The following is a 22,314-nucleotide window of genomic DNA, read 5'->3' on the forward strand; positions in this document are numbered from 1 at the left end:
TTACCGGGCTGATCCTGGCCGTGTGCCGGGCATCACAGGGTCTGCTGTGCTGGGGACAGAGGGCAGGACTCCTGCACAGGGCTGCGGACGCCTGCCAGGCACTGAGCATCAGGCAAAGCTAGACAGGCCCTCTCTGGGTTCTGTCTCCCTGCCCTCCAGAAAATCATGACCTTGGCTGTGTGTTGAGGAGCTGCTGCGTTATACTGTTTCGTGTATACGTTGAATTTTATAAGAGGATGTTCTTAGGCACCTCAGCTCAGAGTCAGCCTAGGCTCAAGTCCCACATCTCCAGAATTAGCTGTGTGTCTTTGTGCAAGTGACTTAACCTCTCTGTGCTCCTTATCTGTGAACTGAAGAAGATGGCAATACTTCTTCACAGTGCCTTGAGCAGGGGAAGCATTTAGTAAATGTTGGCTGTTACAATTACTATTACCTAATTTAATGCTTATAATAACCCTATGGGCATAGGTGCTATTCTTATCCTCATTTTACAGAGCAAAAACTGAGGCTCAGAAGGGTCAAGTCCCTGGTCCAAAGTCACATAGCCAGGACTGTGTGGAGCTGGAACCGAAACTGGGGTCTGCCTGACTCCTGAGGCTTTTCACTGCACCACACTGCCATCAGCTTTGTGGGATGGGGATCATTACAGAAGACCCCCCAGGCACTGGAATGAGAATCCATCGCTAGTTGAACAAGAGATGTGCCCTTCTTCAGGAAGGCCGTGTGTACTGGTTCTGAAAGTGGGTTCACATCCTGGCTCTACCAGCTGTGGAGCCCTGGGCAAGCTGCTTAACCACCTCAGTTTCCTCATCTGTAAAATGGGAGTGCTAATCCCGACCTTAAAAGGCTGTTGTGAGGATGAAATGAGTCGGTATGTATGTGGCACACAGAATGGCATCCAGCACACGGTAAGCCCATAAGCCTGGTGAGCTTTATTTACCGTCACTGCAAGGTTGCACACCTCTCGGTTCTGAGATGACTGAGCCGGGTGGGACCCCAGCTGCGAGAGGATGGGAGGTTGTCCTTCATGCCTTCGAGGAAGTGACAGGACAGTCTGCAGGGCGGCCTGTGGCAACAGGCAGAGAAAAGAGCCTTTCGAACCATGTGCAGGGAATCTGAAGTTCTGGGATTAAACCCTCTCGTGGATTCTCTCATTTTAAAAACTCAAAGCCTGGTTCCCAGCCTTGTCCCGTGTTTCCTAACCATCATGTTTACTCCATTGGAAGCGATTCGGGGCTGGCAGCCCCTGTCATGTCTAAATGGACGGCAGGCTTCTCGCCGCACTGAGCTGGCTCTCAGGTTGGGGGGTGGGGTGGCAGCAGGTGCTGGGCAAGACTGAGCTCAAGGTGGACAGACAACCCTTTTGTTTGTTGATTTTTTGGATTTCTGTTTTTGTTGTTGGTTTTTTTTGTTGTTGGTTTTTGTTTTTTTGCCTGCATCTTGGGAACCACAGTGTGGGTTTCTCAAGCTGCTCTCTTTCGTTTGGGTTGAAAACAAAAATAAAAGGCAGACCATCAAACCGTGACATCCAGCTGCCTGCATGAGACTCCGTGAAGGCTGGTTTATAAATGAAGAATGTGTGACCGCACTAGGCTGAAAGCAGAGGGGCCACACAGCACAGCGTGTCTCTTCTGGAGTCCAACCCCTGTGCTCTTCTTGGCCTGAGGAGGTGCCAGTCTGCCTCTCTGAGCCTCGGTTTCCTCGTCTATGAAATGGGCACAATTGTGGCACCCACCTCATGAGGCTGTTGTGAGATGAGGCAGTGAAGGTCTTAGTCCGGTGCCTGGTACACAGTACAGATTCAACAAGCATGAGCTAATGGGATTATCGGTTTACCAGCCCGACTCTGAGTTGAACTGTTCAAGCTCTGGGTCTCTCACCGACTGGCTGTGTGACCTTGGGCTAATTAGTTCACCTCTCTGAGCTTCAGCTTCTTCATTTGCAAAATTGAGACCCTGTGTTCCCTATGTAAAGGCTTGTCCTGAGGATTAAATTAAGGAAGATAACTCCTAAAGGCAGCCTGGCACCGTCCTTAGGATATTCAAGTGATTGTGCTGACAACGTGACACTAGGGGCACATGGCCTTGACTCTCAGGGAGGCTGAACAAGGTCGTAAGCATCCCGCAAAGTGTCCCGGGGCTGCGATGCTGGGGGTACCTGGTACAGCCCCTAGTGCCAGGGAATGTAGTTGATGCTTCTTGGAGTGAGGGAGAGGCCAGACACCGGTTACTTACCAAGTGGTGGTGAGGGGTGAAGGTGTGCCAGCTGACAGAGGGCACAGAAATAACAACTGTTCCTAGCTTGAGTGGCCCCTGGGTCTTCCGTGTTGGGCTTGTTTCTGGACTCATGTCTGGAAGTAAAATGTTTCATAGCAACAGTCTTTGGGAACATATGGATAGACAGACCTTGCTTACATAGATTCCGAATACAAAGATGCAATTTACTCAAAAAGTACATGAAGGGATTATGATTCCCCAACAGCAGAATTCTTTATTTTATAGAAGTATTCACTAGGAAATTCTTCTCGATGTCAAGCACCCCTCGTACATGTAGAATGCTGTTTGATTTATGAATAAGAGGGCAGGATTGTGCAGTGGTAGCAGGTGTAGTTACAGGGGCTAGGTCGCTCCCCACTCCACTCCTGGTAGAACCCCTGCTCTGCCTGTTACCATCTATGAGACCATGTGTCTAATGTGCCTCTCTTTCCTCATCTGCAAAATGGGGATTATCATAAATAGTACCTATCTTACCTCATAGGTTTCATGAAAAATAAGCGAGATAATCCATGTAAAGAAAATTAATGCCACATAATAAGGGCATAATACTTGTGGCTGTTATTAATTCCAAAAATATTTGCAGAGCATCTTCTATGGGCCTGGTGCTGTCTGCCCTGTACCTGCCCTCGTGGAGCTTACTCTGGGGTGTGGGATATGGAGGGGAGGGGTAGAGGCAGACAAAACATAACATAAACAAACAAGATGAATTCAGTCTGCCGTCATAGCTGTGTCCCAAAGCAACAGGGAGCTAAGATGTAGGATCACGTGGGGAAATGCTTGCAAACGTCTGGCTTGGAACTGTGATAGTGACATTTAAGTGACAGATGAGAGGGAGCCAGTGATGAGGGGCAGAGTGCTTGGAGCATGGGGTGGGGGTGAGGGGCAGACTGGAGCAGCTCTTCAGAGACTTGAGATGCACCTGCACCTCACCTGTGGAAATGCAGGTGCCGCACCAGCAGGTCCAGGCGGATCTGAGGTTCTGCTTTTCTAACTAGCTCCAGGGCCACCGAGGCTGCTGGTCTATGGACCACACTGTGAGTGGCCAGTACCGGAAGACGGAGGGAGCCAGGGTCCAGGAGGCAGAGGGCCTGGAAGGCAGGTGGGGGGTTTGGAGTTTATTCTCGAAGGCAGTAGGAAGGCAGGCAGGAGAGTGACATGACTAAAGGACGCTTCCAGAAGCTCATTTTGGCTGCTGTGTGGAGAAGACTTTGCTGGGGCCAGGGTGGCAGCAGGGAGGCCAGGTAGGAGGCGATGCAATCGCACAGGTGACAGTGGCAGCAATGGAAGAGGCAGGAAGTAGGTTTGAGAACCGTGGGCAAGTAGACTGACAACACTTGCTGAAGTGTTGAATATAGATATCCTTAATAATCCTTTTTTTCCTTACTATTCTTAATAACTATTCTTGTATATGCTTCATTTTATATTATTTTAAACCAATAGTCTAGAGCAGTGGTTCTCAGCCCAGGGTGTTCTGCCACCCCACCCCAGTCCAAGGGACATTTGGCAAGGTCCCAGCTGGGATCCAGATGCTATTGGCATCTAGTGGGTGGAGACCAGAGATGCTGCTAGATAGCCTATGATGAACAGGACAGCCCCCAGCAAAGAATTATTGGACCCAACCTGTCGATGGTGCCGAGGTGGGGAAACCCTGGTGCAGAGGCATAGAAAGTCAGACATGCAGAGCCCCCCCCTCTCACCCCAGCCCTCCAACCCAAAGAGAACCAGTGTTACCAATTTGCCGCACAACTCTCCAGGCGGTACACTGTGCATATACAGTACGCAGATTTCCTGTATCCTGTCTCACCCCGGAAGGGGTGCTAGGGAAATGCTCAGAACCTGGGAGCGCTGAGCCGGGCACGGAGGAGGGCATATGTTTGTTTTGCCAAATCTGTTCCCACTCACTGAAGGTCACACCCAGAGGGAGGGGGGAAGGGGGAGAGGAGGGAGGGCTGGCAAGTGTCCTAAAACCTTATTCCTCTATAAACTGTGATAGTCTTTCTTTTCTCCAAAGAGCACTCTGAAAACTGCACATTGTGATGCAGGCAGCCTCTCTAACTGGGGCTAACTCAAGGAATCCAGGATTTCAGTGCCAGAGGACACATTGGGATAATCTAGTTCCACCCAACCTCTTATTTCACAGATGGGAAAACTGAGGCCCAAGGCTTTTTGTAAATGGAAAAAATCCTTTTATAATAGTCTCTTCTTAAATTACTGGGATTTTAATTTCAGATCTCCAATGTAATGCACAGTGACAGCTTATGTTCCTGATTTGTTTTTTTTCTTGGACGCGTCCGTATGTGAGGTTGGTTACAGTGGCTGACAAAGGGGACGTAGTTTAACAAACTTAGAAAGCTAAAGACAATGTATTAAATTTCCCTGAAATCAGAATTAATTTCATTTTGAGAGTGTGTCCTATACTCCAAGATTCTCTCTTACTATTTTTACTGTTCCATTGGTCTTTCTGCTCGGAAAGGATGGCAGTAGCAGAGGGGAGGACGCTTTCTGTTCAGGGTTTGTTTGGCTTCGGTGCCCTTACTAAGTGGAAGAGAAAGGTAGCAACCCAATGGCAGTCTTCTCAACAGAGCAGGAGGGATTTTACTGGTCTGTGAACTCCGAGGTGTGGGAAGTACTGGTTTCCTCTGTTCTCACTGGCCGAACCGAGGGCAGGATTTGGCGTCATTTTCACAGCTTTGGGGAGGTCCGGTTTCAATGCAGCCTCAGGTATGCAGTGCTGCCATGGTGTGGCCCTCCTTCTGTCACCATGCTCCTGTCCTTTACGAGGCCTCAAGGAGCCCCCCAAGTGGAAAGAATGAGGTCCCGCCTCTGTAGGACCCCAAGGGAGGACCGGCAGGTCTGGGAGGTCAGTTCTGGCAGCAGTGAGGGCGCCCACACCTGGAATCCAGCTGTGGTCTCCATCGGCCAGCCCTCTCCCCAACCCCCCCGAGGGATTTGGCCTCCTGCCTGGCCAGTGAGAGGGGTGGGAACCTTAGCGAGGAGGGGTGCATTAGGAAGGCTCCCCCGGGACTCCTCTGTACCTGTTTTCCCAGATCCCAGCTGGAGCAGACCCTGAACACCGAGCTAAGGGGTTTGGCCTTAGACTCTTTGGCACTGGGGGACCCCTGAAAGCTTCTGAGCAGGCGAGAGACAGAATGAAAAAGGCTGTTTCCTGGAGCTCAGAACGGCAACAGCACGCTGGAGGAATTGGGCAGGAAGGCGAGGCTGGGGCAGGAAGCCAGGTGGGCACAGGGAGGTGGGAGGGCGCACCCCGGAGCGGCAGCAGTGGAAACAGAAAAGGAGGAAGAGGAGGATGAGTGGGTGGGACTCGGGCCGGGATGAGGGAGAGCCAGGAGTCATGGATAAGCAGGGTTTCCAGCCCTGATGAGGAGGATGGCGCCTCCGCCGACATGGGAGACGGCAGAGGTCACGGAGCCTTCCCCCAGCCTCAGTTACGTTATCTGCAGAGGTCGGGTCGTGGGGAGGACGCCGTGAGAGCGTGCATGGGAGCTGCATGGAAATCAGCGGGCCCCAGGGGGGCGGCAGGCAGGGGCCCGGGGCCTGTGAGCAGGGCTTTATCCTGAGGGCCCTGGGGAGCCATGGAAGGGTCTTGACGCCGGTGGTGTGATCACATTTGCCTTTGGGGAAGAGCCCCCTGAGAGCAGTGGGGAGACGGCAGGCCGGGAGGCCGGGAGGCCGGGAGGCAGGGAGGCCGTGGAGGAAGCCTCTGTGGGCAGTATGCGGGCGAGGTGTGAGGTCAGCCTGGGCCAGGCAGGAGGTGGTGGCCCTCCTGGAGCATGGCCTCTCCCCAGGGCCCAGCGTGCTTGTCCCCTTTGTGCTCGGGCAACCGCTGCGACGAACGCAGGGTGGCCAGTGTGGGTCCCAGGGATGCCACTCTAGGGCTCTCCGTGACCGTGTCTGTACACACAAACCGTGCGCTGGGCCGGCCCCTGCGACAGCTGCCAGGACAGCAGAGGCAGCCGCCGCGGAGTGGGCGCGGGAGGCCCAGCACCAGGTCCACCTTTCCTTTCCAGGAATCCCCCCTCCCCCTCCCCCCGCGCCCGCCACCGCCCAGCCCCCCAATCCGCCCCTCAGCCCCCAGCAGTCTCCCGGCAACTCCCCTGCCTCATCAGGGACTAGATCTTCATTACTCCTGCCTCTCCTCTCCTTTCTTCCTCCTGCCGTGCTTCCACGGTGTCCACTCCATTTTTGTTCACTTTTCTCTCCTTCTTTGGGTTGTTTGTGCCTCTTTTTTCCTTCCTGTCCCCCTCCCCGATTCATCAGCTCTTCTGGTTTTTCTTCTCTTTTGCCCCTCTTGGGTGCACAAGGCTGAGGACGTTTTGCTGCTGCTGGCCATCTCGGTGCCCGGCACAGTGCCTGGCCCACAGGGCACAGGCGGCGTCCCCTCGGGCGTGTCTGCCTGTCCCCGACGCCACATGCCCATCCAGTGCATTCCCTTCCTGCTTCCTTTTTTGCTCTGTGTGTATCCGTTTGCTAGATGTACATTATAACCCTGGCAATAACGTTTTCAAGGACAGGCCTGGTTCTCCCGCCCTGTGTTTCCCGCTAACCACCTAGAGGCATTCCCAGCCCAGTGATTTATGACAATAGCTATTGGGTGGCGAGTTCTAGGGCACTGCCCCGAGGACAGATTTGCCAACTTTCAGCACTGTGACAGTGTCCTTCCTCGGTCATGGCCACGGCCATGCCTCTGTCAGTGAATGACCCTGACAGTCATCCTCAAAACATTCCAGCCAAGGAGACAGACCCAGTAACCCTGGAATCAGGCCTTGACTCCCCGCTCCCCCCCTTGTTCCAGAACTCCCGCTTGTGGCCTGACCCTGCAGTGAGGGGATGTGGGAGGAGGGTGCCCAGGGGAAGGTGGCGGCTCCGTCGGCCCCAGCTCGCTTCGGAAAAGGGAAGACTGGGGGCAACTGGCTGGTTTGGTTTTGGTTTTGGCTTTTAGTCGTTATTTATTTTAATTTTTGTATCAAGCAAAGAGGGTATGTGTTGGTTCACGTAGCAGAAACACCGGTCGTTCCAGCGGGATTCATGGGTTCAAGTCTTGCTCACTCTCTGTCTCAGCTCTCGTTTCTCCCCTTGCGAGGGCCAGATGGCTACCAGCATGGTAGCTACACCTTGTCCTTCCAGCAAAGCCAGCAGGGGGAGGGCCCTGCAGGAGAGGACGGGACTCCCCCACCAGTATTTCCTGAACAGCGGAGAATCAGGCCTTCCTGGTCCTAGCTGGGCCAAGGCCCAACCCATTGGCAAATAGGAAGATCTGATTGGCCGGGCCTGGCCACGCCCAGTCTCAGAGCCAGGAGAAGGGGAACCGGCACTCAGCACAGATGCACTCATCCGGGTAACCCTGGGCAGCCTGGCTCCCCCAGCCCAGCGTGGTCCTTCCCGTGGGCGTCCAGTGACCCTCACTGGGAGTGAGCAGTGCAACAGGCTCCGGATCACTATTCCAAGGGCCCCTGTAGAGAATTCTGAAGTAACAACAAGCATCCCTCTGGTTACCCGTTTGGGACTTTCCTACTTGATATCGGAGTTCTGTAAAGAGAGGGCATACCTGTGGGACGCCTGTCACTGGCTGGTTTCTGTGAGGTGCCTGTTGCCACTTCCCCGCACACCTGGACTACTGCCTGGCCTGTTGCGGGTGTGCAGTGAATGTTTGTGGAATCGGTGACTGGAGGGGGACAGCAAGCCTTGCTCCTGCCCCTCAGGGCCCACCCTCACCGCACAGCACCATCCATCCATCCCTGCCCAGCTTGTCGGGACCACTGAGGAAATAGCAGCTACTTTATCATCATTATAAGTATTGGTCGTGGTGGTAGTTGTTACCCTTGTAATTTCATGGCTGTTATTATTGTTGAGCCTAGCAGTTTCTCCCGGCTCAGGGAGCAGTCTTGACCGTTGATCACCCTCACCTGCTCTGGCTACCTTTGCTTCAGTGATAACGTTCTGTGCCAAAACGCATGGAGTTAACGATTCCTCAGCTGACCTTCAGAGCTAAACACCCTGCAAGGTAGATTAAGGGCCAGACCTTGCATATATTTAATAAACTCCTGTGCTGTCCAGGCCCCTTGTGGGGCAGAGATGATGTGGCGTAGCTCCTGGCCTGAGGGGGACAAGGGACATGACCGGAACACCCACAGATGCACCGGAGACCGTGACACCCACTGTGGGGCTTCCGGGTGGATGATCCAGGTTCCCCACCCTCGACCCCCTTCCCTCCTCTTACAGTGGGGAGGAGGGGGCAGCCAGAGAGAGCTCTGATGATTCGGGCCACAAAGATGATGTGTGAGAGTGTCCAGCTCGGTGCTCGGGCCCAGGAAGGGCTCTGAGTGTGGGTGTTGGGTCACAACCCCTAACACTGTGCTGTGGCAGCTCAGAGAGGGGCAGAGTCCTTGCACATGAGATGGGGCTTCAGCAGCCCCATGAGCCCCCGGTCCCAGGGGCTGAGCGAGGCCAGGAGAGGCACAGGGTCAGTACTCAGCCTGGACCCTTAGCTCTAAGCAGGTTACTGAAGACACTGACTTGCATCTTTGTCACTGAGTGGTCCTGGACACACCCGTTCCATCTCTGTCATCAGCAAATCTCTGATTCTGATATTAGACAAAGGACTGCCATGTTCATGGAAGCAGTGTGTAGATGTTTAAAAACTCCTTCTTTAAATCATGGCTTGGGGATAGGCGAGAGGCAGGATTTTAGGGGGACTCTGGACTCAGACTGCCTGCTTCACAGCCTCGTTCTGCTACTTATTAATGTGAGGCTCTGGGCAAGTCACGTAACCTCTCTGGGCATCTGTAACACAGGGATGGTGGCAGCGTGTTTGTAAAGATTAAATGAGATAATCCAGGCTCGGAGTAAGCATTCAATGCATGTTAGCTATTCTTATCATGACTGACCTATGCAGGTTTCTGAAAACAAAAGGCCCTCTTGTAAAATATGTAATCCTCCCCCCCATTTGTAATGACACACCTTGTCTATATCCAGGTGCTCCTGATACCTGAGTGGGGATGCTTTCCCTGGCAGACAGTCAGTGAAATGCCAGTGAACCCCTGATGTACAGGACTGTGCCTGGGGGCCCTTAGGGTATGCTGAATAATGAAATTAGGAATGAATAATGACCCTCCCCTCCCAAAAGATGTTCACATCCTAATCCCAAAACCTGTGAATATGTTGCTTTGTATGGTTAAAGGGCCTCTGCAGATTCACATTATCCAGATGGGCATGATGTAGTCACAAGAATCCTTGTAAGTAGGAAGCAGGAGGGTCAGAGTCAGAGGAGGAAATGTGACGACAGAAGCGGAGGTTGGAAGATGGAGAGGAGGGGCCAGGAGCCGAGGACTGCAGGCGGCCTCTAGAAGCTGAAGCAGGCGAGGAAACGGATTCTCTCCTAAACCCTCCAGAAGCAATGCAGCCCTGCTGATACCTTGATTTTAGACTTCTGACCTCCAGAACTGTAAGAGAATGAATTTGTGTTGCTTTAAGCCACTAAGTTTATGGTAATTTCTTGCAGCATTACAGCAGCAACAGGAAACTAACAGCCCTTCTTGGCGGGGGCGGGGGGTGTCCATAGGTGTTTATCAGATTTTCATCTGTGTTGACGGTCAGAGGGCGAGCAGTCACCGGTCCTCAGCATCTCACCTGGCCCTGGGAGCCCTTGCCGGGTGTTGCTGCAGCCACTTTCCCCACCTCCTCGGGCCCCCCCCATGTTCTCAAGGAGCCCATCTGAAATGCAGATGCATGTTTCACCACTAATTTCTTCTCTGGAAAGGCCTCTGAAAACAGCCTGTCCTGTCACCCTGGGGATTCGCCAATCAGGACCATGACAGGTGCCCACGGAGGGTGCCTCCCCTGGTCCTCAGTCACTGCTGACACCAGCTCTGGGCCTGTCTCCAAGCTGCTGCTGCCCATCTGGACGGGGAAACGGGCTGCGGTTCCAGCCGCGGGAGCGGTAGAGGCACCTCTTAGCAGCTGCCGGAGGCCACAACCTGGCACGTCACTTGTGTTTATCATTCACTCACCCAAAATAGCAACCGCGCCTCGGCAGAGCCCTCCAGCCTCTCACCTTCCCAGGTTTCCCACACACAGGGCGGCGGCAGCGAGCAGTCTCCAGTTCTGGGCCACATCTGGCCTTGGTTACATCACTGGGTCCTCGGAAGCAGCATCTCCCTTTTACAGATGTGGAAACTGAGGCTTGCGGAGGTGAAGTGCATTGCCACGGATGGGTGTACCGAACTGAACAAAGGTCCAACGGACTCTATATTTTTCATGACAACACTAGGTCAGCTACTCATTCTTTCATTTAATTTTTTTTTAATTTTATTTATTTTTTTATTTATTTTTAAAACTTTTTTGGCTGCGTCGGGTCTTTGTTGCGGCACGCAGGACCTTCATTGTGGCATGCGGGCTTCTCCCTAAGTTGTGGTGCAAGGGCTCCAGGGTGTGTGGGCTCTGTAGTTGTGGTGTGCGAGCTCCAGAGCACGTGGGCTCTGTAGTTTGCAGCATGTGGGCTCTCTAGTTGTGGTGCATGGGCTTCGTTGTCCCGCGGCATGTGGGATCTTAGTTCCCGACCAGGGATCGAACCTGCGTCCCCTGCACTGGAAAGTGGATTCTTTACCACTGGACCACCAGGGAAGTCTCCTACTCTTTCTTTTATTAAATTCCATGATACCACTATGTCATGCTTTTTTTTTTTTTTTAAGTTTTTTTTTTTTTTCTTGGCCTCACCGCGTGGCTTGCAGGATCTTAGTTCTTCGACCAGGGATCGAATCCAGGCCCATGGCAGGGAAAGTGCCAAGTCCTAACCACTGGATCCCCAGGGAGTTCCCCATCATGCTTTGCATTCGCTTTGCATTCGTGAACATTTATTCAGCTCCTCCTGCATGGACCAGGCCCGTTCCAGGACTGAGAGAAAGCAGCAAACAAAGCAGACAGAAATTCCCAGCCTCGAGAGCTAACATTTCAGAACAGCTCTGTCCAATAGAAATAGAATGTGAGCCCCACATGTAATTTTAAATTTAACTTTTAAATGGGGACCATATTTTTTTAAAAGATACAAAGAAGCAGGCTAAGTTAATTTTAATAATATATTTTATTTAACTCAGTATATCTGAAATAGATCATTTCAGCATGGAATTAATTTAAAATGTTAATGAGATATTCTTTTTGTCCTACTAAGTCTTTGAAATCTGGGGCGTATCTTACACTTCTACAGCACATCTCACTGCAGACGAGCCACATTTGAAGAGCTCCTTTGCCACCCGTGGCTAGTGGTCATTGTATTGGACAGTGCAGCCCTTGCATACAGCGAATTCCCACTGGCCATCCCAACAGCCACCTGGGTGTGACTGGTGTCACTTGCACCGCCCAGTGGAGCTGAGCAGCCCTCAGTCCATTCCTACCACAATCAGCTCGGGATTACACTGCCCACACTCAACTCCGTGTCTTCTCACGGCTGGGTTGTTGTGGAATTGGGGAACCAGCATTTCTTTGTGGGGTGGTGGGCAGAGGTGCTGGGCCTCAGCTCAGAAGGTTGGGTTAATCCAGCCCTTACTTTGTGCCACATCATCGTCTGTGGCCCTTGCTGGGCCACTCTCGTGTTTTATTATTGTTGTTATTATTTCGTTTTCTTTTTTCTCCCCTCCCCCATTCCATTTTATCTTTCCTCCCCGGGGCAACCATCCCCGGGGATGGTTCATACAATGCCCTGATTGGCCAGGCCTGGGGCATATGCCCACCTGTGGAGCCAGAGTTTGGGTCAGACACCTGGGCTGAGAGTGGAGAGGCCCTGGCAAAGGAAAGTTAGAGTGCTGTTGAACTAGGATTAGGAGCGGTCACTGGGCAGGGACAACAGCATCCTCTGAACTTCTCTAGGGTGCTTGAGACTAACTGCTGCCCCTCCTTGTTTGACACGTCCTCCTGGAAATTCTGGACCCTGTACCTTCTGGGGACCTTTTCCTCTGCCTGAGGAGCCCTTCTTGGCTTCTTTGCCCAGGCTCCCCTCTTTCCCCACCTCTGGCTCTGGCTGTCTCGGAAAGACCATACTGAGTCTTACAAATAAATTCACTGTTACTATTCACCAGGTCTTGGCTGGTTTAGGTGGTAAAAAGCCCTAAGTAACTGTAAATTCAATAAAATAAATCTTTGTTTTTCTCCCATGTAAACAGAGTCCAGAGGTCAGCAGTCCAGGGCTGGGAGGCTAGCTCTGTGATTACCAAGAACCCATACCCCTTCTGTCTTGTTGTTTTGCCATCATCTACCTCATGTTCCAGCATAGCTGCTGAGATCCAGCCATCATATCTGCATTACAGCCAGTCGGAAAGGGGTTGGGGGGGGGGAAGACATGTCCCTTCCATTTAAGAACCCTTCCTGAATGACCCTCTCCCCTGATACTCACTTCTGTTTATATCCCGTCAGCCAGAATTTAGTCATATGGCACGGCCAGCTGCCCAAGAAGCTGGATAATGCTGCCCAAGAAGCTGGATAAGCCACGGGAAACTGAGCATCAGGAGTTTTCTTAACAATGGAGGAAGGGAAGAGTGGATATTGGGAACCACGTGCAGGCAAAACAAAACCATCCTACTGAGTATCAGGCTAGTGAGTTGTAATCTTCTCTCAGGAGGTGACCTATGCTTGGAGGTGAGCTGTGCCCTACAGGTGACATCTCACCTTAGCCAGCTATGTCTGGCACATCCCTGAAAAGGTCACCCTTTTCCCAGCACTTAGCTGGGTCTTGGTTGGCACTTACAGATCAGATGGCAGAGAGGAAAGGCAGCCGAGCTGTGTGCTCTGAGGCCCCTGAGAAATCGTTTTGTGCCGCAGCAGTTTCGTCGGGGCTTATCTGTAGATGAAGAGGCCACTGCAGTATCACCTGTTGGTTGCAAAGAAAGTAGAATGAGTCTTTTTCAGTTCCTAGGGGACTTTAAAACCTGGGGGAGTGAGTGGGTGGTGGTGAGTGTGGGCCAGTAACAGGCTGGGGGAATCCAAATGTCATCCTTCCCTTGCTGCACCATGTCTTGGCACTACCCAGCACTGTACACTTAAAGTGGATAAAACATTCACTCCTCAGCCCTGTGAGGTCGATTCTGTATGTTCTAATCACCTCTGGACAGAGAGGGATTTAACTCCAGCCCTTGCATTGACTGTGCCTTGACCTCTCTGTAAAGTGAGGGTTACGGTAGCACTTCCCTCACAGGGAGCAACAAGGGAGAAGATGTTGGAAAGCATGGGCTATGCCATGGAGGTAGTAAGCTCTCGGCCAGGGGTAGTTCTGGTTTTATCTCCCAATGTGAAAGAGGTCCCAAGCCCCCTAAAGCAAGCCCCCCTCCCTCAGCTGTTTTTCTCGTCCTCTCCTGCAGGCTGCCCGAGTTTAACCTCTATTCTGGTTTTATGATTAAACATCAGTGTCAATTATTTACAGGTCTGTCCAGATGAGTATCAGGGTTACAGGGGACTGAGTAACTCACACGGGGGAAGCTGGTTCTTATGGAGGGGAAATGAGGGGAAGGAAAACAAGGAATTCTACCTCCTGACCACAGAGGCTGAGGTCGGCCTAGGGAGGGCTTCCAGCAGCCGGGGCGTGGGGAGGGGCCTCTCCATCTGAGTGTGGGGATTGCGACGGGAGGCAGTGGGTGGTGGGGCATGCTAGCTCTGGAATCAGACATATCCAGTTTGAACCTTTGCTGTACCATTCGCTGTGTGACTTTGAGTAGGTAACTTAACTTCTCTGAACTTCAGTTTCCTCATCTGCGAAACAGGGATCATTATAGAAACTTCCTCATTAGGGTTTTGGGGAAATTTAAACAGGATAGTAAAGAGTAAATCAAAATATAATTATATTAAATAAATAGTAATAATAACTCATTAATGAATATTTATATGAAATATACTAAATTTTATAAATAATAAACAGAATTATTAATAATAATAAAAAATGCATGGAAAGCACCCAGCACAGTGCCTGGCACTTGGTGAGTGCTTAGGAAATGTTCATGGGTGTTGCTACAATTCCAAAATGTAACCGCTGGAAAAAGAATTGAGTGTGACAAGTGACTTCCTAAAAATCAGAAGCAGGCGGAGGCCAGGGGGCTGGAGAAAGCAGCTCTGGCTAAAATGCTTCAAGTAGGAATTGCAGGTGGAAAGTGGAGAAGAAAGGGTGGGGAAAGTGTTGGACAGCTCAGCTGTGTTCCCAAAGGGCTCTTGGCAGAAGGTTTGGGAACCACTTCTATGGAGGCAGCGTTTGCTGTAGCTAAAAAAGAAAATGTCCAGATATGGGCAGGATAAACTTTCTCAGGCTGTGTCCTAGTCTCCAGAATCAGGGCCAGTCTGATAAAGGCCTGGGAACGGGGAGGGCTTTGGTTCTGCAAAGTCTGTCTCTCCTCTACACAACTCTGGTTTTGGTTTAAGCCCCTCATATAAAGACCACATAAAATAGACATCCGCCTTGTTTCGTCCCCAGGGTTTAGGAACTGTAGCTTTGAGCCACTAGAAGAGCCTGCTGATACAAGCCTGAGAGGGCTAGCCTTTATCACAGTTGCTATTCCAGCAGAGTTAGAACAGGTGCAGACTTGGCTCGAGAGTGGAATCTCGGATTAACCTGTAAACCAGGTCAAGGAACGCTGGGTTGCCCAGCTTCCCTTCAACCTGGTCCCACAAGGAATGGGTGCAAAATTCACCAAGAGATTGGTTTTATCAAGACTAAGGAACTGTGCCTGATTAAACCAACTATTGGGTAACCAAACAGTCCAAGTGTTGGCAGGTGCCCATAGAAAGGTATAAACACGAATGCTGCCGATATTCATTTCCTGTGGCCACTATAAGGAATTACCCCGAACTTGGGGTCTGAAAACAACACAGATTTATTCTCCTGCAGTCAGTTTCGTGGGCTAAAGTCACAGTGTCGGAGGGGCTGGCTCCTTCTGGAGGCTCTAGGGGAGAATCCGAGTGCTTGCCTTTCCCAGCTCTCGAGGCCGCCTGCTTTCCTTGGCTCGTGACCTCTCATCACGCCAGCCTCTTCCTACCATCATCACATTTCCTACTTCCTCCTTTGACTTTTGCCTCCCCCTTATAAGGACACTGGATCCACCTGGATAATCCCAGCTAATCTCAAGATCCTTGAGGTCATCACATCTGCAAAGTGCCTTTTGCCATATAAAGTAACAGTCACAAATTCTGGGGATTAAGATCTGCATATCTTTGGGGGCTATTATTAAGCCTCCCACATGCCTTTTCCCAAATTCTGAGAAACACAGGGTGGTGAGTCGCAAATAGTCCTGAAGTGGACCCCGGATTCTTCTCTGTCCCCAACTTAAATGGCCTTGAATTAGCGACCCACCCGTTCTGGGCCTCTTTAAATGTGGATGGCCTCTCACCCGCCTCCACGGGTGTGTAAATGACAGCTGACGTGTCATTAGAGCCGTCGTTCTCTGCTGGGCACTGGGAGAAGGCCCTTAATGCCTTCACTCATTGATACATCATCTTTACTGTCCCTGGAAACTGTCAGGCAGGCTCCTGCCTCAGGGCCTTCGTTCTGTGGGTCCCTCTGTGGGAAGTGCCCTTCTCCCAGATCTCCACATGCGTCCTTGGAGCCCTCACCTCCTTCCAGTCTTTGCTCAGATATCCCTTACCCAGTGACTGTGTTCCCTGACCACCAGATTTGATTTGATTTACTATTTTTTTTATGTTTTGGCCACCCATGCAGCATGAGGGATCTTAGTTCCCCAACCAGGGATCGAACCCACGCCCCCTGCAGTGGAAGCTCAGAGTCCTAACCACTGGACTGCCAGAGAAGTCCCCCTGACCACCAGATTTGAAATTGGCACCGCCAGCTCTCCCTCCCGCCCAGCGCAGCATCACAGCTTTCCTCTAGCTTAGATCACCAGCCAACACTCTATAGCCTTTTCTCTGTTAGGCTGGTGGTCTGTGGGCTCTATGAGACAAAGCTTCTGCCTGTTTTATTCATTCCTCTGTCCCCAGCCCTTGAACGGGCCCTGGCACGTGGTAGGTGCTCAGTGAATAGTTTGTTGAGTGCATGAATAAGTACCTGGAACTCAAAACTTGGAGCTCGTAACGCATAACAGCCCAGTGAGGTAGATCCCAGTATCATTCCCCTCTTACAGATGAGGTGACAGGCTGAGAGAGGTAAGAATTCACCCTTCTAGGTAACAGTTAAGTAGCAGAGCTGAGATACGGACGCAGCCTCTGGTCCGGAGCCCACCACATGGTGAGTGGAGTTGACCCTTGCAGTCAACCTCCGTAGTCCCCGATTTTAGAAGTTTTCTCCTCTGCCCTCCTGTACTTTGTGCTGCAAAATGCCTCTTGAGAAGGAAAAACCAAACGAATCAAGTTGGTGTCCAAAACGGCCCGCTGCACAAGGACAAATGGTGTGTCCAGACGGTGCCCAGGTTCACACGAGCCTGGCCGGCAGCCAGTGCCCTGACCGGGGGCAGCGAGGTAAGATGTGCTCCGCACTCCGGTCTCTCCGCACCAGGTCCCCAGTCCTCCCGCCTCCCCAGACTCGGAGCTGAGCCTCAGACGTCTGTGTTCCTGGTCACAGGTCAGCCGTGACATCTCGCTTAACTTCATCCTCGTGCCCAGAGGGTAGCCTCAGTGGCGGGACCGTGGAGCCAGCCCTTAGTAACAGGGATGTTGCCCTGCCTTGATCGGAGTTAATCAAGCTTGGCTGAAAGGCTGGTTTTTTGTTGTTCCGAGGATGAGGAAGTTCTGAACGGGGAGACTGTGCTCAGGGCCACCACCTCTAAGCTGTGAGACCTGGGCAAGTTTCTCAACCTCTCTGGGCCTCAGTGTATTAAGTGATAACGTGGACGAAGATGGGGACCTCCTCATATGGTTGTTGGGCAGAAAAAATGAGCTAACCCGTGCAGAGCGCTTAGCGTGAGCCCGGCACACGGTCAGGGTCCAGGAAGCAGGAGCAGATATTTCACAGGTGCTGACGGCGGACTGGGGCTGGGGTCGGGGCGGCCGGGTTGGGTGGTCAGAGCCTGTACTCGGCCCTGCTTACCAGAGCGGGAGGCCGTTGGTGGCTCATCCCTAGAGCCTGGAGAAGGATCAAGGTGTCAGACTCGCTTTGATGGTGACAGGAGCTCTCAGACTCCATCCTGGCAGGGAACACACGGAGATGTCACATTTCCCGAGAAATATTGAGTGTGGCTGGAGCCCTCGACATTGGGTGCCCAGCGCCAGCCCTGGAAGTAGGATCACACGCCGGCCACTTGCTTAGAGAAAGATACCGTGTCAAGCTCCCGAAGAAAAGATACCTGGTTTGTTAACTTGCTCCTTCTGTTTATGGCTCCTGGAGTCTTCAGACTTGAATTTGCCTTCCTTAATTTCACCAGCACTTAATGGATTAGCAAGGAGACTGGAGACGTCAGGTCTTATAAAATTCACTGATGTCTTATACTGCGGAGGGGAAGCTGCCTCTTTTCTCTGCAAGAAGTGTTGCATCCTGGGAGGTGTCTGCTCTCCCATCTCTGTGCACTTTCCCAGGCTGAACCCTTCCCACGGGACACCTTATCTCCTCCTGCCCCCAAACTCTGCCCAAGGAAAGGTTACAGATGCCTCCAGGTCCTACAAAACTGCTGCTTTATCCTCCTCCTTCCTGCCCCCTACAAAGTGAATTGGTCGCTCTCTCTGTAGCCTCATTTTACATACCCCGTTTTAGTGCTTAGTGGTGCAAAGCATGGGCTTTAGAATCAGACATACCTCACCCCTGCCTAGCTGTGTGACCTTGGACCAGTTACTTCGCCTCTCTGAACCTCAGTGTCCTAGGTAGAACTAATAACTATTAAATGATTATGCATGGAAAGAGCTCAACAGAGGGCCTGGCACAGAGTCGGCATCCAACGCACGTTCCCTCTTACCTGATGTTGACTTCCCTTCTATAAGAAAGAATCACCTGTCTTCCTGCTGGACTTACTAAAGGTAGTCTCACACATCTGTGTATCCCCCAAAGCCCCTGGCACACAGTAGGGACCCAGGAATTGTTGGAAACAAATTCTTTAAAAAGTCATTTTAAAAGAAATGCACATACGTTACCCCTCATGCTTCGGTGATGAAGTATCTCCAGGGGTGAACTGTGCGTTGCCCATTTCTGGCCCACGTGCCCCACCCAGGGAGTGGCCCACGTGCCCCACCCAGGGAGTGGCCCACAGGGACTCGGCCTTGCAGGGGCTGGTGTGGTGCAAGGGAAAGGAGGTGGGCTTCCAAGTCAGCTAGATTTGATTGTGAAACTTGAATCTGCAGCTTACAGCTGTGTGACCCAGGGCAAATTACTTAACCTCTCGGAGACTCAGATATAGTGGGGCTAATCATCTTTGAAGGGCGTCTGTGAGGATTGGATGCCTTTAGAAAGGGTGCCTGATTCCTTCTTGATCTGTTCCTATTATTATCGTTACTCTGCCTCGCAGTTTACTCAATATCCTTTCTTTTTCTTTTTCCCATCAGCGCTCTCTGGCTCAGGCAGCCCTCCTCTCTCCTCTACCTTTAGGACTCATTTGCACAGTGCTTTTCATTTTTTCCTGAGTGCACAGTCTACAAGAACCTGTTCTAAAAGAATAGGAACCCGACACCCTTTCACCTTGGCTCTTGGGGAGGTAGCCTGAAACTCCCAGGCAGGACAGGGGCAGCGGCAGCGGTGGCTCAGAGCCTTTCCTCTCGCTCCCACCCCTTCCCTGTGGCATGGGACTGGAACTTGGTGACAAAAGTGATTGTGGGCTGAAACCTGGCCAAAGGGCCCCACTGAATTCTTCCTTTGTGATGGGAATGTAGCACAGCCTGGTTCCTGCGAATGGAGCTGGGGATCCCTTTCCCAATTATGCAGCTTGGCAGGAAGAGTTTGGGGCTCGGGGAGAATGGTCAAGGAGCCTCTTTGTCACGGGGGCGGTTGTGCTGCCAGACACCTCCGACTGCCGAGATCTCCTCCCCCTAAAGCTGGCCGGGCTGGAAGCTTCTGGAACTCTGCCTTCCGGGGCCACAGGGCAGAGTTCAAAGGCCACGTGAGGGTCTAGATCAGAGCCCAGGTTTCTAAACTGTGTCCCAGAGAATTGCTGGGATTCAGCGAGAAGCAGGGCAAGGGAAGGCTTGCCCATCAACACTTGGAACCCTGTGCTGTTTCAGCCAGAGCAGTGCTGTTTTCTATCGTTTGATTTTATTTTAATCACTGTCTTCATATTGTCTCTATGTCTATATAGAGAGACTCTAATCCAAGTGTGGACTGGTGATAATGACCACACCCAACACCCCACCCCCAGCTCAGCCTGGTGAGCACTCAGATGTCAGAGCTGTGACTACTGTCCCCAGGGCACAGCCCCTCCCCTGCCCCCAGGGAAATCCCTGGCTCTGGCTCTACTTGGTCAAAGATGTACGGGAATAAAGACAGCAGCTGCCCAGGTTGGAGGAACAAAGCTCTGGGTGCTTACCTATGTGCTGGGAAGACCAGGGACCAGCTGAAACGTCAAACCCCACCAGGGAGTATTGATAGAGTCACCATCTCGGGTCAGAATGGAAGTCACATTTAACCTGGGTGCCTTTCCTATGCTGCTGGCAAATCATTTGCATACAGACACAAGATTTGGGTATCCTGAAAATTAGCTCTATCTAATCCTCTCCTCCTCGGTGCCAACCTTGGACTAGGCATTTCCCCTAATTGGTATGGGACATCAGTTAAACTTTTTAACTTGCTAGATAGTCATTCATTCATTCTACAAATAGTTATTAAGCACTTGGTGTGGTCTTGGCACACTATGCTGGGTGCTGGGCATACAGAGGTGAACAAGGCAGACGAGAACTTACTTTCAGGGAGTTTACACTCCAGTGGGGGAGACAAGGAAGCAACAGGAAAGCAAAACAAGACGATCATAGACTGAGTTAATGTCATCCATCCATGAGAAGGAATGTCATAGGGACCGAAGCATGGGGCTTGAGAGTAGCTGGGTGAGGGAGGGGACATTATTTATAGTGTGGTCGAGGAAATCCTTGCTGAGGACGTGGCATTTGAGCTGAGAGACAGAAGTAGTAAAGAAGTGGACAAACAAAAGAGACAGGTGGAAGAGTTTCAGGTATCAGGAACAGTAAGTGCAAAGGCCCTGGGGCAGGATATGCTTAGTGTGACTAGAAACAGACAGGAAGCCACAGAGGGTTGGTGAGCCAAGAGATAAGATATGAGAGAGGCAGGAGCTCAGTCTAGTCTGGTGGGATTTGAAGGCCACAGCAGAGGAGTTCAGATTTTATGCTAAGAGTTATGGAAAGACATTGATGGACTTTCAGAATCTCCTATTGCAAAATACTCCAGCCAGTCAGAAGAGTATATATAAGATATATGTGACATTTAAGAAATAATTTAATAAACATCCTTGTACCCTTCACTATTCCTCCCCAACACCATTTCTCACTCCTCCAGGGAGATAACTGTTATCCTAAATTTTAGTTTATAATTTTGCCTTTCTTCCTAATAATTACAAAGATAAAGCAATACATTGCCTGGTTTTGAACTTCATATAAATATTATAGAATCATGCTGTGTGTGTTCTTCTGCAATTTGCTTTCCTGTTCAACCTCACATGTGTCAGAATGGACCACGCTGGTGCATGTAGCTGCAGTTTATTCATTTTCTCAGCTGCGTAGTACTCTGCTGGCCTATAACTGCATAGTCAGCTGCCGTCGTGGTTTATCCTTTCTCCTGGGACATGACGTTATTCGATTTTCTAATGTTGAATCAACTCTACCTTCTTGGGATAAACCTTTTTTAAAAATGTTGGATTCCATTAGCTGATATTTTGTTTAGGATTTTTGTTTCTGTGCTAGCAGATCAAATTGACCTGTCATTTTCCTCTCCTGCCTTGTCGCTTTTGGGGTCAAGATTACAGATTCCTCATAAAATGACCTGGGGAGTGCTTCTCCTCCTTTTACTCTCGGGAGCACTTGTGTAAGATGGAGAAAACCATGGAAGGATTTTGTCAGTGTAGCCGCCATATCGTCATCCTTCTGCAGCCCCACTCTTGGTACAGAATCTTGAATTTTTTTTGCATGTACCTTCCCTTCAAAAAGCAAACACGTGCCTCCCCCAGGAGTACCTCAAATTGACATGCTCACAGCTTACTTAGAAAGCTGCATTTCTGGTTTTTTACAGGTGGATCCTTAACTCAAGATTTTAGCATGAAGAGTTGTTGTCAGGCCTGCCTGGAGGCTCCCTAGGTAACAACAGGTAGGTGCCTCTCTTAACTGGTTCACCGTTTTCTTGAAAACCCAGATACAGGATCACTCCCTTATCCCTTAGGGCTGCCTTGAACCTGAGCCATGATGGATCCAACTCCTGGGTCCAGAGGTGAGTCCGGCTGAGCTGGGACCCCAGGCTGTTCACCAAGACTCCTCTGTTTTAGGGACATCTTGGAAACTATGTGGTCCAAATTCTCTAAGCACAAAATTAGCTTCTTTCCATTATTTTTGGAAGGGAAAGAACACCATGCTAAATATAACGTGGGTCAACAAGCCAGAAACAAGATAAATAGCTGCCAGCTGCACCTCGGGGAACTGTGTCTCCACACCCGCAGTGAACCGTCGAGATCCTGGTCTCCAGAGGGAGGGTGGAAACGACCAACAGTTTTAAGCTACCATTGGACGCATAACCCTGCCATGAACCCCCGCCAAAAACACCTTTATTTCATTTTCTTATTTGAAAAGCAACACATTTCTGTGTTTTCCAATTCTTATCCTCCCAGAAAGAAAAAGAAAATAAAAATCGTTCTAATCCCAGCACACAGAGAAAATAACTGTAAACATCATGGTTTGTATAATTTGAGTGTTTTGAAATTTAATATAATACATTCATTGGTGTCTCTCAACCTTATCTTCCCCGACTATCATTCCTTCCCCGAGGAGTCTTTTTAGACCTTCTTTTTTGTAATGCTCCCCCAACCCCTGCCCCATGAAATTTTAATGCCGCCGACATGCTGGGTATCTGGAGGACCACAAACTATTCTAACAGGTAAGATTATTTTGCACCATCCCCAAGAGCCAA

At 50.9% G+C, this 22,314-nt stretch overlaps 1 protein-coding gene across 3 annotated transcripts in view; it reads left to right on the plus strand.

The window, feature by feature from the left end:
• TMEM51 (transmembrane protein 51) overlaps nucleotides 1-22,314 on the plus strand; it is a 51,420-nt gene that overhangs the window by 22,130 nt on the left and 6,976 nt on the right. For all 3 annotated transcript variants that reach the window (XM_059913818.1, XM_059913825.1, XM_059913807.1), the window contains exon 2: nucleotides 21,427-21,501. The gene's annotated coding sequence lies outside the window, so the exon portion shown is untranslated. The remainder of the gene's footprint in view (nucleotides 1-21,426; nucleotides 21,502-22,314) is intronic.

This window comes from Balaenoptera ricei, chromosome 1 (genome assembly GCF_028023285.1).
Source record: "Balaenoptera ricei isolate mBalRic1 chromosome 1, mBalRic1.hap2, whole genome shotgun sequence".
Classification (NCBI taxonomy): Eukaryota; Metazoa; Chordata; class Mammalia; order Artiodactyla; family Balaenopteridae; genus Balaenoptera; species Balaenoptera ricei.